At 36.9% G+C, this 14,820-nt stretch overlaps 1 long non-coding RNA gene and 1 pseudogene across 1 annotated transcript in view; one reads left to right on the forward strand and one right to left on the reverse strand.

Moving 5' to 3' along the window:
- LOC134735997 (uncharacterized) overlaps positions 1 to 14,820 on the forward strand; it is a 366,473-nt gene that overhangs the window by 3,774 nt on the left and 347,879 nt on the right. The gene's annotated exons all lie outside the window — the stretch shown is intronic.
- LOC129476203 (PEST proteolytic signal-containing nuclear protein-like) lies at positions 9,778 to 10,312 on the reverse strand (annotated as a pseudogene).

Raw genomic sequence — 14,820 nt, forward strand, 5'->3', positions numbered from 1 at the left:
TCCAGGTTCTGTATTTTTTCCACTGATCTGTTTGTCTATTATTTCATCAATATCACAGTGTCTTGATTATTGTTGCTTTATAGTAAGTCTTGAAATTGAGTAGTGTCAGTCCTCTAACATTGTTCTTTTTCAATATTGTGGTGTTCTGGATATTTTGCCTCTCCATAAAAACTTTAGAACGAGTTTGTTGATATCCACAAAGTAATTTGCTGAGATTTTGATTGGGATTGCATTGAATCTATAGATTGGGAAGAAATGACATCGTGATAATATTGGGTCTCCCTATCCATGAACATGGAACACCTTTCCATTTATGTAGTTCTTCTTTGATTTCATCAGAATTTTGTAGTTTTCCTCATATAAATCTTGTACATATTTTGTTAGATTTCCAAGTAAGTATTTCATGCTACTGTAAATGGGATTTCCACTTAAGTATTTCGTGCTAATGTAAATGGGATTGTGTTAGTAATTTCAAATTCCACTTGTTCATTGCTGCTTTATAGAAAACTGATTGACTTTTGAGTATTAACCTTGTGTCCTTCGACTTTGCTATAATTGCTTATTAGTTCCAGCTTTTCTGTTGATTCTTTCAGATTTTCTGCATAAACAATCATGTAATTGATGAACAAAAACAATGTTATTTCATCTTTCCCAATTAGTATTCCTTTTGTTTCATTTTCTTGTCTCATTGCACTAGCTAGGAAGTCCAGTATGTTACTGAAAAGGATAAGAAGAGGGTCATCCTTGCTCATGGACATCCTTGCCCTGTTCCTGATTTTAATGGGAAAGATTCTATTGTCTTACCATTAAACATGATGTTAGTTACAGGGTTTTTAAAATAGATATTCTTATTACATTAAGGAAGTTCCCCTCATTTCCTAGATTTCTAAGATTTTTAAAAAATTATGAATATATGTTGGATTTTGTCAGATGTTTTATTTGCATCTAATGATATGATCATGTGATTTTTCTTCTATAGCCTGTTGATGGTATGGATTACATTAATTGATATTCTAATGTTGTACCAGCCTTGCATACCTGGAATAAATCTCACTTGATTGAGTTGTATACTTATTTTTATACATTGGGTTTGATTTGCTAGGATTTTGTTGAGAATTTTTGCATCTATGTTCATTAGAGATATTGATCTATAGTTTTCTTCTCTTGTAGTGTCTTTGCCTGGTTTTTGGTATTAGGGTGATGCTGGCCTGATAGAATGTGTTAGGAAGTATTTCTTCTGCTTCTATAATTTGAAAGAGATTGTACAGGATTGGTATAATTTCTTCCTTAAATGTTTTGTGGAATTCACCAGTGAACCCATCAGGGCCTGGTGATTTCTGTTTTGGAAGGTTGTTAGTTATTTATTCAATATCATTAATAGATATAGGCCTATTCAGATTGTTTACTTCTTTTTCATAATTTTTAATTTTATTTTTTGGTTCTTTTTAAAAATTTCAATAGTGATAGGGGTACAAGTGATTTTGGGTTACGTGGACGAATTATATAGTGGGGAAGTCTGAGATTTTAGTGCACCTGTCACACAAGTACTGTGCATTGTACCCAACATGTAGTTTTTTGTCCCGAATCCTCCTCCAACTCTCCCCTCTTCTGGGTTTCCAGTGTCCATTAAACCACTCTGTATGTCCTTGCATACCCATAGCTTAGTTCCCACTTATAAGTGAGAACATATGGTGTTTGGTTTTTCATTCCTGAGTTACTTAACTTAGAATAATGGCCTCCAGTTTCAGCCAAGTTGCTGAAAATTACATTATTTCATTCTTTTTTATGGTTGAGTAGTATTCCTTGGGGTGTGTGTGTGTGTGTGTATATATTGCACTTTATTTATTCACTCATCAGTTGATGGGCACTTAGGTTAGTTCCATGTCTTCACAATTGTGAATTGTGCTGCAGTAAACATACATGTGCAGATTTCTTTTTGATATAATGGCTTCTTTTCCTTTGGGTAGATATCTAGTAATGGAATTGCTGGATCAAATGGTAGATCTACTTTTAGTTATTTGAGAAATCTACATACTCCTTTCCATAAAAAGTTTTACTAATTTATGTTCTCACCAGCAGTGTGTAAGTGTTTCTTCTTCACCACATGAGCATGGGATATGTTTCCATTTGTTTGTGTCATCTATGATTTCTTTCGCCTCCTTGGTTAATACTCCTAGGTATTTCATTTTATTTTTTCCAGCTGTTGCAAAAGGAAGTGAGTTATTGATTTGATTCTCAGCTTAGTCGTTGTTGGTGTATAGCAGTGCTACTGATTTATGTATATTGATTTTATAACCTGAGACTTTACTAAATTCATTTATCAAACCTAGGAGATTTTTTGGAGGAGTCTTTGGGGTTTTCTCGGTATACAATCATATCAGCAAACAGAGGTAGTTTGACTTCCTCTTTTCCAATTTGGGTGCCCTTTATTTCTTTCTCTTATCTGATTGTTCTGGCTAGTATTTCCAGTACTATGTTGAATAAAAGTGTTGGATGTGGGCATCCTTGTTGCATTCCTGTTCACAGGGAATGATTTCAATTTTTCCTCATTCAGTATAGTGCTGGCTGTGGGGTTTTTATATATGGCTTTTATTATCTTGAGGTACGTCCCTTCTATACCTAGTTTGTTGAGGGTTTTTATCATCAAGGGATGATGTAATTTATCAAATGCTTTTTCTGAATCTATTGACTTGCATGTGTTGAACCAACCCTGCATCCCTGGGATAAAACTCACTTGATAATGGTTAATTAACTTTTTAATGTTGAATTTGGTTCGCTAGTATTTTGTTGAGTATTTTTGCATCTGTGTTCGTCAGGGATATGGGTGTGTTGTTTTCTTCTTCTTATCATGTCCCTTCTTTGCTTTGGTATTGGGGAGATACTGGTTTCATAGAATGAATTAGGGAATATTTGCTCTTTCTCAGTCTTTTGAAATAGTTTCAGTAGTACGCAATTCTTCTAATGTTGGGTAGAATTTGCAATGTGAATCCATCTGGCCTTGGTCTTTTTTTTTCCTGGCAAATTTTGTATTACTGATTCAATATCACTGCTTGCTATTGGTCTGTTTCTATTTCTGATTCAAGCTAGGAAGGATGTATGTTTCCAGGAATCTATTCATTTTCTCTAGATATTCTAGTTTGAGTGCATAGAGGTGTTCATAGTAATCTCAAATGGATTTTTATACTTCTGTGCTGTTGGTTGTAAGTCTTCACTTTCATTTTCCATTAAGCTTATTTGAATCTTTTCTCTTTGTTTCTGGGTTAATCTACCTAATAGTCTATTGATGTTGTCTTTTCAAAAAACAGTTTTCTGTTTCATTGATCTTTGGTATTGTGTTTTTTATTTTTTAGTTTTAATTTCAGTTAGTTCTGCTCTGATCTTTGTCATTTTTTTTTCTTCTGCTAGCTTTGGGTTTGTTCTTCTTTCTCTAGTCCCTTGAGATGTGTTGTTAGTTTGTCAATTTGTGAGGTTTCAGATATTTTTCTGTAGGCATTTAGTGCTGTAAACTTTTCTCTTAGCAATGCTTCTGCTTTATTTCAGGAGTTGTGATAAGTTGCTTCACTGTTATCATTAATTTCAAAGAATTTTAAAATTTACATCTTGATTTTATTAACCCCAAAATTATTCAGGAGCAGATTATTCAATTTTCATGTATTTGTATAGTTTTCAGCATTCCTTATGTAGTTGATTTCTAGTTTTATTCCACTGTGGTTTGAGAAGATACTCTAAATGATTTTGATTTTTAAAAATTTATTGAGACTCATTTTGTGTCCTGTTGTATGCTCAATCTTGGAGAATGTTCCATGTGATGATGAGAAGAAGGTATATTCTGCAGTTATTGATAGAATGTTCTGTAGATATCTGTGTAGTCCATTTGTTCTAGAGTACAGTTTAAATTCAGTGTTTCTTTGTTGAATTTCTGACATGATGATCTGTCTAGTGCTGTCAGTGGAGTCTTTTTTTTTTTTTTTTTTTTGAGACAGAGTCTCGCTCTGTTGCCCAGGCTGGATGGAGTGCAGTGGCGCGATCTCGGCTCACTGCAAGCTCTGCCTCCCGGGTTCACGCCATTCTCCTGCTTCAGCCTCCCGAGTAGCTGGGACTACAGGCGCTTGCTACCACGCCTGGCTAATTTTTTGTATTTTTAGTAGAGACGGAGTTTCACCGTGTTAGCCAGGATGGTCTCGATCTCCTGACCTCGTGATCCGCCCACCTCGGCCTCCCAAAGTGCTGGGATTACACGCATGAGCCACCGCGCCAGGCCAAGTGCTGTCAGTGGAGTCTTAAAGTCACTCGCTGTTATTGTGTTGATGTCTACTGATCTCCTCAAGTCAAGTAGTAATAGTTTTATGAATCTGGGAACTCCAGAGGTAGGTGCATACATATTTAGGATTGTAATATTTTCTTGTTGGATTGATTCTCTTTTTATTATTACTGTTGCTGCTTTAAAATGTGCTTTATATGATATAATAATAGGAATTACTGCTCACTTTTGGTTGTCTTTTGCATGGAATATCATTTTCTACCCTTTTACCTTGAGTCTATAAAAATCCTTACATGTTAGGTGTGTGTTTTGAAGACAGCAGATGTTCAGTTTATGATTTCTTTTTTAAGACGGAGTCTTGCTCTGTTGCCAGGCTGGAGTGCAGTAGTGTGATCTCGGATCACTGCAACCTCCACCACCCGGGTTCAAGCGATTCTCCTACCTCAGCCTCCCAAGTAGCTGGGACTACAGGCACGCACCACCACACCCAGCTAATTTTTGTATTTTTAGTAGAGATCAGTTTGTGATTTTTAGAATCCATTCCACCAATCTATATCTTTTAAGAAGAGCATTTAGATCACATATATTCAACATTAATATCGAGATGTGAGGTACTACTTGAGTCATCATGTTGATTGTTACTTAGTTACATTGTTTTCTTCATTGTGTTATTCTTTCATAAGCCCTGTGAGTTTTATGCATTCAAGAGGTTCTCTTCTGGCGCATATCTACCTTTTGTCTTAATCTTTAGAACTTTTAGCATTTCTTGTAGGGCTGGTCTTGTAGTGTCAAATGCCCTCAGCATTTGCTTGAAAAATCTTTATTTCTCCTCCATTTATAAAACATAGTCTTGCTGGATAAAAATTTATTGGTCAACAGTTTTTTGTTTAAGGAGGCCAAAGCTAGGACCCCAATCCCTCCTGGCTTGTCAGGTTCCTACTGAGAAGTCTGCTGTTTGATAGGTTTTCCTTTATAGGTTGCCTTATGCTTTTGTCTTACTGCTCTTAGAATTCTTTTCTCCCTTAGACCCTCTTGTATTTGGATGTATAAATCTCTATCAAGGCCAGGGAGGTTTTCCTCAATTATTTCCTCAAGCAAGTTTTTCAAAGTTTTCACTTCTTCTTCAGAACACCAGTGATTCTTAGGTTTGGCAATTGTACATAGTCCCACATTTCCTGGAGACTTTGTTTTTTTTTTTTTTTTTTGTATAATCGGGCTAATTAAAAAGCCTTTTTTGAGCTCTGAAATTCTTTCTCTTTGGTATAGTGTATTGTTAAAATTTTCCATTGCATTTTGTAATTTCCTAAATGTGTCATTTAGTTCCAAAATCTCTAATTTTTTTATTCTTCATCTTGTTTTAGTATTCATGATATGTTTCTGCATTGTTTGAATTTCTTTACGATTTAGCCATATATATTCATCATTTATCTCTCTGTGAGTACACTTAGCTCCTGGCTACATCTTTGGACGTGTCTTCCTAAGGACTAGTATGAGAACATATGGGGTGTACACCTAGGAGTGGGGTTTCTGGGTCCTTGGGGTGCTCATTCTTGATTTCCTTGAGTAGGCAACAATGTAGGTTTGCATCTGCAGGGTCTGAGGGTTCTCAGATCTTCATATCATGTCCAACACTTAGTATTATATGACTTTCTAATGTTTTTCAATTGGATGGGTGCAATTTGGTATTCATTGCTTTGTTTTATGTTTCTTTATTTTCTACTGAACTTGAGCCTCTGTCTCTGTTTTTTTTTTTTTTTTTTTTTTTTTTGAGCAGGGGGACCAAGTCTCACTCTGTCGCCCAGGCTGGAGTGCAGTGGTGTGATCTCAGCTCACTGCAACCTCCACCTCCTGGGTTCAAGTGATTCTCCTGCCTCAGCCTCCTGAGTAGCTGGGATTACAGGCGCCCACCACCATGCCCAGCTAATTTTTGTATTTTTAATAGAGACGGGGTTTTGCCATGTTTGCCAGGCTGGTCTTGAACTTCTGACCTCTGGTGACCCACCTGCCTTGGCCTCCCAAAGTGCTGGGATTACAGGCGTGAGCCACCACACCTGGCCAGTATTTCTTTTTTTTTCTTTTTTTTGAGTCTTTATTTCCATTTTAGTGATCATTCAGCATATGATAGAGCCATTATGTTATTTATACAATCATGATAATAATAATTATTCTTTGTTTGCCAACATCTATCTTCAAATCAAAATAGTGAGATATACAATTTCTCTATAAATAGACCAGCCTAGTTTTGATAATGCATATAATGAAACATTTAATTATATATTGTACTTTTTAAAGATTATTTAGAGTATTTTTTATTTCAGTAGTTTTTGGGGAACAGGTGGTGTTTGGTTATATGCATATGTTCTTTAGTGGTGATTTCTGACATTTTGGTGTACTCATCACCGAGCAATGTACACTGCACCCATTGTGTAGTCTTTTATTCTTCACCCACCTCCCAACCTTCCCCTTGAGTACCCAGAGTCCAATATATTATTCTTATCCTTTTGCACCCTCATAGCTTAGCTCCCACTTATAAGTGAGAATATAAAATGTTTGGGTTTCCATTCCTGAGTTACTCCATGTAGAATAATGGTCTCTAACTCCATCCAGGTTGCTGTGAATGCAATTATTTCATTTTCTTAGGGCTGAGAAGTATTCCGTGGTATATATACATATATCACATTTTCTTTATCCATTCATGGGTTGATGGGCATTTAGGCTGGTTTCATAATTTTGCAACTGTGAATTGTGCTGCTATAAACATGTGTGTGCAAGTGTTTTTTTCATATAATGACTCCTTGTTCTCTGGGTAGATACTCCAGTAGCGGGATTGCTGGATCAAATGGTAGATCTACTTTTTGTTCTTTAAGAAATCTCCATATTGTTTTCCATAGTGGTTGTACTAGTTTACATTCCCACCAGCAGTGTAAAGGTGTTCCCTTTTCACCATATTCATGCCAGCATCTATTTTTTTTTAATTTTTAAATTATGGCCATTCTTGCAGGAGTAAGGTGGTATCTCATTGTGTTTTTGATTTGCATTTCCCTGATAATTAGTGATTTTAACTTTTTTTTATGTTTGTTGGCCATTTGTATATCTTCTTTTGAGAATTATCTATTCATGTCCTTAGCCCACTTTTTGATAGGATTATTTGCTTTTTTCTTGCTTATTTGTTTGAGTTCCTTGTAGATTCTGGATATTAGTCCCTTGTCAGATACATAGTTTATGAGTATTTTTTTCCCACTTTGTGGATTTTCTGTTTACTCTGCTGATTATTTCTTTTGCTGTGAAGAAGCTTTTTAGTTTAAGTCCAATCCATTTATTTTTGTTTTTGTTGCATTTGCTTTTGGGTTCTTGGTTATGAACTCTTTGCATAGGCCAATGTCTAGAAGAATTTTTCCAAAGTTATCTTCTAGAAGTGATCAAAATGTATACATTTAAAATAAACCATACAATTTTACTAGTAAGAAAGCCTGTAGTTAAGTTTAGTTCAAATTGAATTTCACAAGTTAGTAATTTAAATCCTTAGACAAAGTTACAGAAAGTGCATCTTCTTGTTTTCCATCTTCATACAATGTTAATTTTTTCTCTTTGGTGTTTATACCATTTAAAAAATAAAAACAGCCTAATACTTAAGCAATATGTACATTTAAGTTTTTGGTGGTGGTTTATATTTTAAAAGAAACAGCTTTCTTAGAATTTGCCTCAATTTCTGGTAGAAATGCTTACAGGAACTAGCTAATTAAAACTAAGAACAGCACATTCAAAATATTGGTTTACTTTATAGCAAATGGTTGTTCTTTGAATACTAATGAAGATAGACAAGACCCATTAAGGTGAAATGGGCTATTTCAAATATTCAACAGTTTACTATATATATATATATATAGAGAGAGAGAGAGAGAGAGAGAGAGAGAGAGAGGGAGTCTTGCTCTGTCTTCCAGGCTGGAGTGCAGTGGCCCAATCTCAGCTCACTGCAACCTTTGCCTCCTGAGTTCAAGTGATTCTCCAGCTCAGCCTCATGAGTAGCTGGACCACAGGTGCGCATCACCATGTGCAGATAATTTTTGTATTTTTAATAAACTGGGTTTCACCATGTTGGCCACGCTGGTCTCAAACTCCTGACCTCAAGTGATCTGCCCACCTTGGCTTCCCAAAGTGTTGAGATTACAGGTGTGAGTCACCATGCCCAACCCTAGTTTATATAAATACTAAAAAAAGGTTTTTTTAATCTTTGCCTAGAAACTGCTATTTTTTTTAATTTTATTATTATACTTTAAGTTTTAGGGTACATGTGCACAACGTGCAGGCTTGTTACATATGTATACATGTGCCATGTTGGTGTGCTGCACCCATTAACTCGTCATTTACATTAGGTATATCTCCTAATGCTATACCTCCCCGCTCCCCCAACCCCACAACAGGCCCCAATGTGTGATGTTCCCCTTTCTGTGTCCATGTGTTCTCATTGTTCAATTACCACCTATGAGTGAGAACATGCGGTGTTTGGTTTTTTGTCCTTGCGATAGTTTGCTGAGAATGATGGTTTCCAGCTTCATCCATGTCCCTGCAAAGGACATGAACTCATCCTTTTTTATGGCTGCATAGTATTCCATGGTGTATATGTGCCACATTTTCTTAACCCAGTCTATCATTGATGGACATTTGGGTTGGTTCCAAGTCTTTGCTATTGTGAATAGTGTCGCAATAAACATACGTGTGCATGCGTTTTTATAGCAGCATGATTTATAATCCTTTCGGTATATACCCAGTAATGGGATGGCCGAGTCAAATGGTATTTCTAGTTCTAGATCCTTGAGGAATCGCCACACTGACGTCCACAATGGTTGAACTAGTTTACAGTCCCACCAACAGTGTAAAAGTGTTCCTATTTCTCCACATCCTCTCCAGCACCTGTTGTTTCCTGACTAAAAAAAAGTTTTTAAGAGCTAAGCATCTGTATCCACTGACAGCAATGCAATACCTAGTTTATGATGACTTGAAACAAAACAAATATCCGTAAGGAAAAAAGCTGTATTTTATCTAAATTTACTTTCAGTCAATAGTTAAGTAGCATTTTCCTCCCAGTACTATACTCCCTCTCCCTATAAGGCTGTTCTTGGGAGCCAGACGGTTTAGGTAATAAGGTAGTCAAGAGGGTAACTGCTTGTAGTTATAAATTTACAGTAACTTTTTGCTTTTCTCTTAATTTGCTAATAGTTGTGTCTAAAAAATGCAATTCTTAAAAAGGTATCGTTTCTGATTTTGTTGTCTTCTGTAACCTGTGGAAACTAACCACATGAAACCACAATATTAGCAAATTTCTTGAAATCCGTATAGAAAACATAAATTATCACTAATTTCAAACTCTGATTTATTAGTGTGTCACTCAATCTTTTAAAAAAATGAAAAAGAAAAAGAAAAGCGGCTCCAAAGACAGTCTTATACCATTCTTTAAAAAGGAAACTGTTTCATTGAACTTTACACTCTCCCCACACCGCAGTTTCAAAACAGTGTATTTAATTGTCATAGTCATGGGCATTACACCAAGATGAGGTTTTATATTTTGCTCCCATAGCTTCTGGTTAACAAAAAACACATGCTTCTTTTATTGAAGGAGTTTTGTCCAGCTGATGTTAATGTATTTCTTCCAATATTTTTAATCCTCATCTTTGTTTCTGGAGGCATTGCCTCAGGTTGACTACCTTCATCTTCATTAAAACCTGCTGCTACCAAAATAATTTTTGAAGCAAGAGTTGGAACAGGTTCTTTAGACTTACTTAATCCAAGTTTGGTGGATATGGCTGATGCTTTCTTTGTCATCTGACTACCTGTGGCAGATCTAAACTTGATCTTTGTAGGCTTTGTTGGGAGGACTGAAGCTTCTTTTTCAGCTGATGGCTTCTCAGTGCTGCGACCAGAACTTTTTCCTCCATTACTGGAATAAACAGTCTTAGTTTTCACAGGTTTTTTCACTTCTTCTTCAGGTCCTCCAATGGCTCCAGCTCACTGCAACTTTTTAGCCTTCTCCTCTCCCACCTTCCCATCTGCCATTTTCTCTGCCATGGCCTACCCTGCAGCCAAGCCAAGTTCTTTCAGACTTTTTGCTGTAGGCGTTTAATGCTATGAAGTTTCCTCTTAGCACCACTTTTGCTGTATCTCAGATGTTTTGATAGGTTGTGTCATTATTATCATTCCGTTCAAAGGATTTTTAAATTTCAATCTTAATTTTATTGTTGACCCAAAGATTATTCAGGAGCAGATTATTTAATTTCCACATATTTATATAGTTTTGAACATTCCTTTCTGTATTCAGGCCTCCAATTTTTTTCCACTGTGGTCAGCAAGAGTACTGATATAATTTTGATACTCTTAAATTTATTGAGACTTTTTTGTTGCCTATCTTATGGTCTATCTTGGAAAATGTTCCATGTTCTGATAAAAAGATTATATATTCTGCAGTTGTTGGGTAGAATGTTCTGTAAACATCTGTTAAGTTGATTTGTTCTAAGGGTATAGCTTAAGTCAATTGTTTCTTATTTGACTTTCTGTCTTGATGACCTGTCTAGTGCTGTCAGTGGAGTATTAGTTTCCCACTATTACTGTGTTGCCATCTGTCTCATTTCTTAGGCCTAGTAGTAACTGTTTTATTGTTTTTAAAAATTGTTTTATTAATTTGGGAGCTCCAGTGTTAGGTGCATATATATTGTGATATTTTTCTGTGGCTAATTCTTTCATCATTATATAATGTCTCTGTTTGTCTTTTTAAACTGTTGAGGCTTTAAAATCTATTTTGTCTGGTATGAGAATAGCTACTCCTGCTTGCTTTTGGTTTTCATTTGCATTGAGTATCTCTTTCCACCCCTTTACGTTATGTTTATGTGAGGCCATATGTATTAGATGAGTTTCTTGAAGACAGCAGATACTTTGTTGGTAGATTTTTATCCATTATGCCATTCTGTATCTTCTAAGCAAAGCGTTTAGGCAACTTACATTTAACGTTAGTATTGAGATGTGAGGTACCATTCTGTTCATCGTGCTACTTGTTGCCTGAATATCTTTTTTTCCTTGTGTAATGACTGATAGGCCCTGTGAGATTTATGCTTTAAGGAGGTTCTATTTTGGTGTATTTCAAGGTTTTGTTTCAAGATTTAGAACTCCGTTTAGCATTTCTTGTAGTGCTGGCTTGGTAGTGGCAAATTCTCTAAGCGTTTGTTTGTCTGAGGAAGACTGTATCTTTTCTGTAGTATGTTTACACACTGCTATAAAGGACTACCTGAGACTGGGTAATTTATAAAGAAAAGTGGTTTAATTGACTCACAGTTTCACATGGCTGTGGAGTCCTTATGAAACTTACAACTATGGCAGAAGGTGAAGCAGAAGCAAGGCATGTCTTACATGGTGGCAGGAGAGGGAAAGAAATGGGGAAAGTGTCACACTTTAAAACCATCAGATGGTGTGAGAACTCACTATCATAAGGACAGCATGGGGGAAATTCATTCCCATAATCTAATTACCTCCCACCAGGTCCCTCCCCTGACACAGGAATTACAATTCAACATGAGATTTGGGTGGGGACATAGAGCCCAACCATATCATTCCACCCCTGGCCTCTTTCAAATCTCATGTCTTTCTCACATTACAAAATCAATTATGAATTCCCAACAGTTCATCAAAGTCTTAACTCCTTCCAGCATTAACTCAAAATTTCAAGTTAAATGTCTCATCTGAGACAAAACAAGTTCATTTTGCCCATGATGGAAGGGGCTGCCCTGAATGTCTCTGACTGACCCTGGAGACATTTTCCCCATTGTCTTGGCTATTAACATTCAGCTTCTCTTTACTTATGCAAATTTCTGCAGCTGGCTTGAATTTCTTTCTAGAAAATGGGTTTTTCTTTTCTACCACAAAGTCAGCTGCAAATTTTTTAAACTTTTATGCTCTACTTTCCTTTTAAACATAAGTTCCAATTTCAGACCAGCTCTTTGTGAATGCATATGACTGTACACTGTTAGGAGCAGCTGGGTAATATTTTGAATGCTTTGTTGCTTAGAAATTTTTTACTCCAGATACCCTAAATAACCTCTTTCACGTTCAAAGTTCCACGGATATTTGGGGAAGGGGCACAATGCCACTAGTCTTTTTTCATAACAAGAGTGACCTTTGCTTCAATTTCCAGTGAGTTTCTATCTTTATCTGAGACTACCTCAGCCTGGACTTCACTGTTTATATCACTATCAGCATTTTGGTCACAACCATTCAACACGTCTCTAGAAAGTTCCAAAGTTTCCCACATCTTCCTGTATTCATCTGAGCTTTTCAAATTGTTTCAACCTCTGCCTGTTACCCAGTTACCAAGTTGCCTCCACATTTTCATGTATCTTTATATCAGTGCTCCACTCATCTGGTACAGAATTCCTGTATCAGTCAGTTTTCACACTGCTATAAAGAACTACCTGAGACTGGGTAATTTATAAAGAAAATAGGTTTAATTGATTCACAGTTCTGCATGCCTAGGGAGGCCTCAGAAATCTAACAATCATGGCAGAAGGTAAAGGGTAAGCAACGTATATGTTACATGACAGAATGAGAGAGAGCACGAGGTGGGGATGTGCCACACTTTAAAACCATCAGATCTTGTGAGAACTCACCCACTATCACAAGAACAGCATGGGGGAAATCTGCCTTCATGATTTAATAACCTCCCACCTGGTCCCTCCCCTGACATATGGGGATTATAATTCAACATGTGATTTGAGTGGAGACAGAGCCAAACCATACCACCTTCACTTATGAAACTTAATTTTGCTGGATACAAAATTCTTGGCTGATAATTACTTTGTTTAAGGAAGCTAAAGATAGGACCCCAATCCTTTCTGGCTTCTAGGGTTTCTGCTGACAAATCTGTAGTTAATCTGACAGATTTTATTTTATAGGTTACCTGATGCTTTTGTCTCACGGCTCTTTAATATTCTTTCCTTCATCTTGACTTTAGATAACCTGATGACTATGTTCCTAGGTGATAATCTTTTTGCAATAAATTTTCCAGGTGTTCTTTGGGCTTCTTATATTTGGATGTCTAGATCTCTAGCATGATGAGGGAAGTTTTCCTTGATTATTCCCTGAAATACATTTTCCAAACTTTTAAGATTTCTTTTCTTTCTCAGGAAGAACAATTGTTTTTATGTTTGATCATTTAACATAATCCCAAATTTCTTGGAGGTTTTATTCATTTTTAATTTTTTTCTTTGTCTTTGATAGATTGGGTTCATTCAGACACCTTTTCTTTGAGCTGTGAAGTTCTTCTATTCATTTAATTCTGTTTTTTTAACATTTTCAGTGTATTTTGCATTTTTCTAAGTGTGTCTTTCATTTCCAGAAGTTGTGATTATCTTGTCTTTATGATAGCCGTTTCTCTGGAGGCTTTTTTATCCATATCCTGTATTTTTAAAAAAATTCTTTAAGTTGGTTTTCACTTTTCTCTGGTGCCTCCTTGAGTAGCTTAATAATCATCCTTCTGAATTCTTTGGCAATTCAGATGTTTTTTCCTTGGTTGGGATCCATTGCTGGAGAGCTAGTGTGATCTTTTGGTGTTGTTATAGAACCTAGTTTTGTCATATTACCAGAATTACTTTTCTGGTTTCTTCTTATTTGGGTAGACTGTTTTGGTTGAAAAATCTGGAACTCAAGGGATGCTGTTCAGATTTTTTTGTCCCATGGGGTGATCTTTGATGTGGTGCTATTCCCCTTCCCCTAGATATAGGACTTCCTGAGAGCCAGACTGCACAGATTGTGATTGCCCTCCTGGGTCTAAACACCCAGCAGGGCTACCTGACTTTTGGCTGGTGCTGAGGAATGTCTGCAAAAAGTCCTGTGATGTGACTCATCTTCAATCTCCCAGCTGTGGATACCAGCACCTGGTCCAGTGCTAGAGTAGTAGCTCAGGAGTGTAGTGGACTCTGTGAGAGTCCTTGGTTGTAGTTTTGTTTAGTGCACCAGTTTTCTCAAATGCTTGTCATGCTGACAGTGAAGTTATCACATGGATGGATTCGGGACATCTGATTAGCCAGGGTGTTGCAGGCGGAGGAATTAGCTGTTGTTTTCTCCTTTGGAGCAGGGGTGTTCTGTTAGGAGTTGCTGTAATGGCTTGAGTTGGTTGGCCTCCAGCCAGGAGGTGGTGCTTTCAAGGAGCACTAGTTGTGGTAATAGAAGGAGGATACAATCTTGCCCTACATTGGCCACGACAAGTACTCCAGTTCCTCGAGTGATGGGTACAGTCATGGAACTCCCAAGAGCTTATGTCTTTTTCCTTTGGCTACCAGAGTGCATAGAGAAAAACCATCAGATGGGTGCAGGGTTAGACGGGTCTGAGCTCAGACTCTCCTTAAGTGGGGCTTGCTGTGGCCACTGTTGTAGATGTAGGGTGGTTATCAGGCCAATGAAGTTATGTTCCCAGGGGAATTATGGCTACCTCTACTGCATCATACAGGTCACCAGGGAAGTGGGGGAAAGCTGGCAGTGACAGGCCTTCACCCAGCTTTCATGCAATCAGCAAAGCCAAT

This window comes from Symphalangus syndactylus, chromosome X (genome assembly GCF_028878055.3).
Source record: "Symphalangus syndactylus isolate Jambi chromosome X, NHGRI_mSymSyn1-v2.1_pri, whole genome shotgun sequence".
NCBI classification, from domain to species: Eukaryota; Metazoa; Chordata; class Mammalia; order Primates; family Hylobatidae; genus Symphalangus; species Symphalangus syndactylus.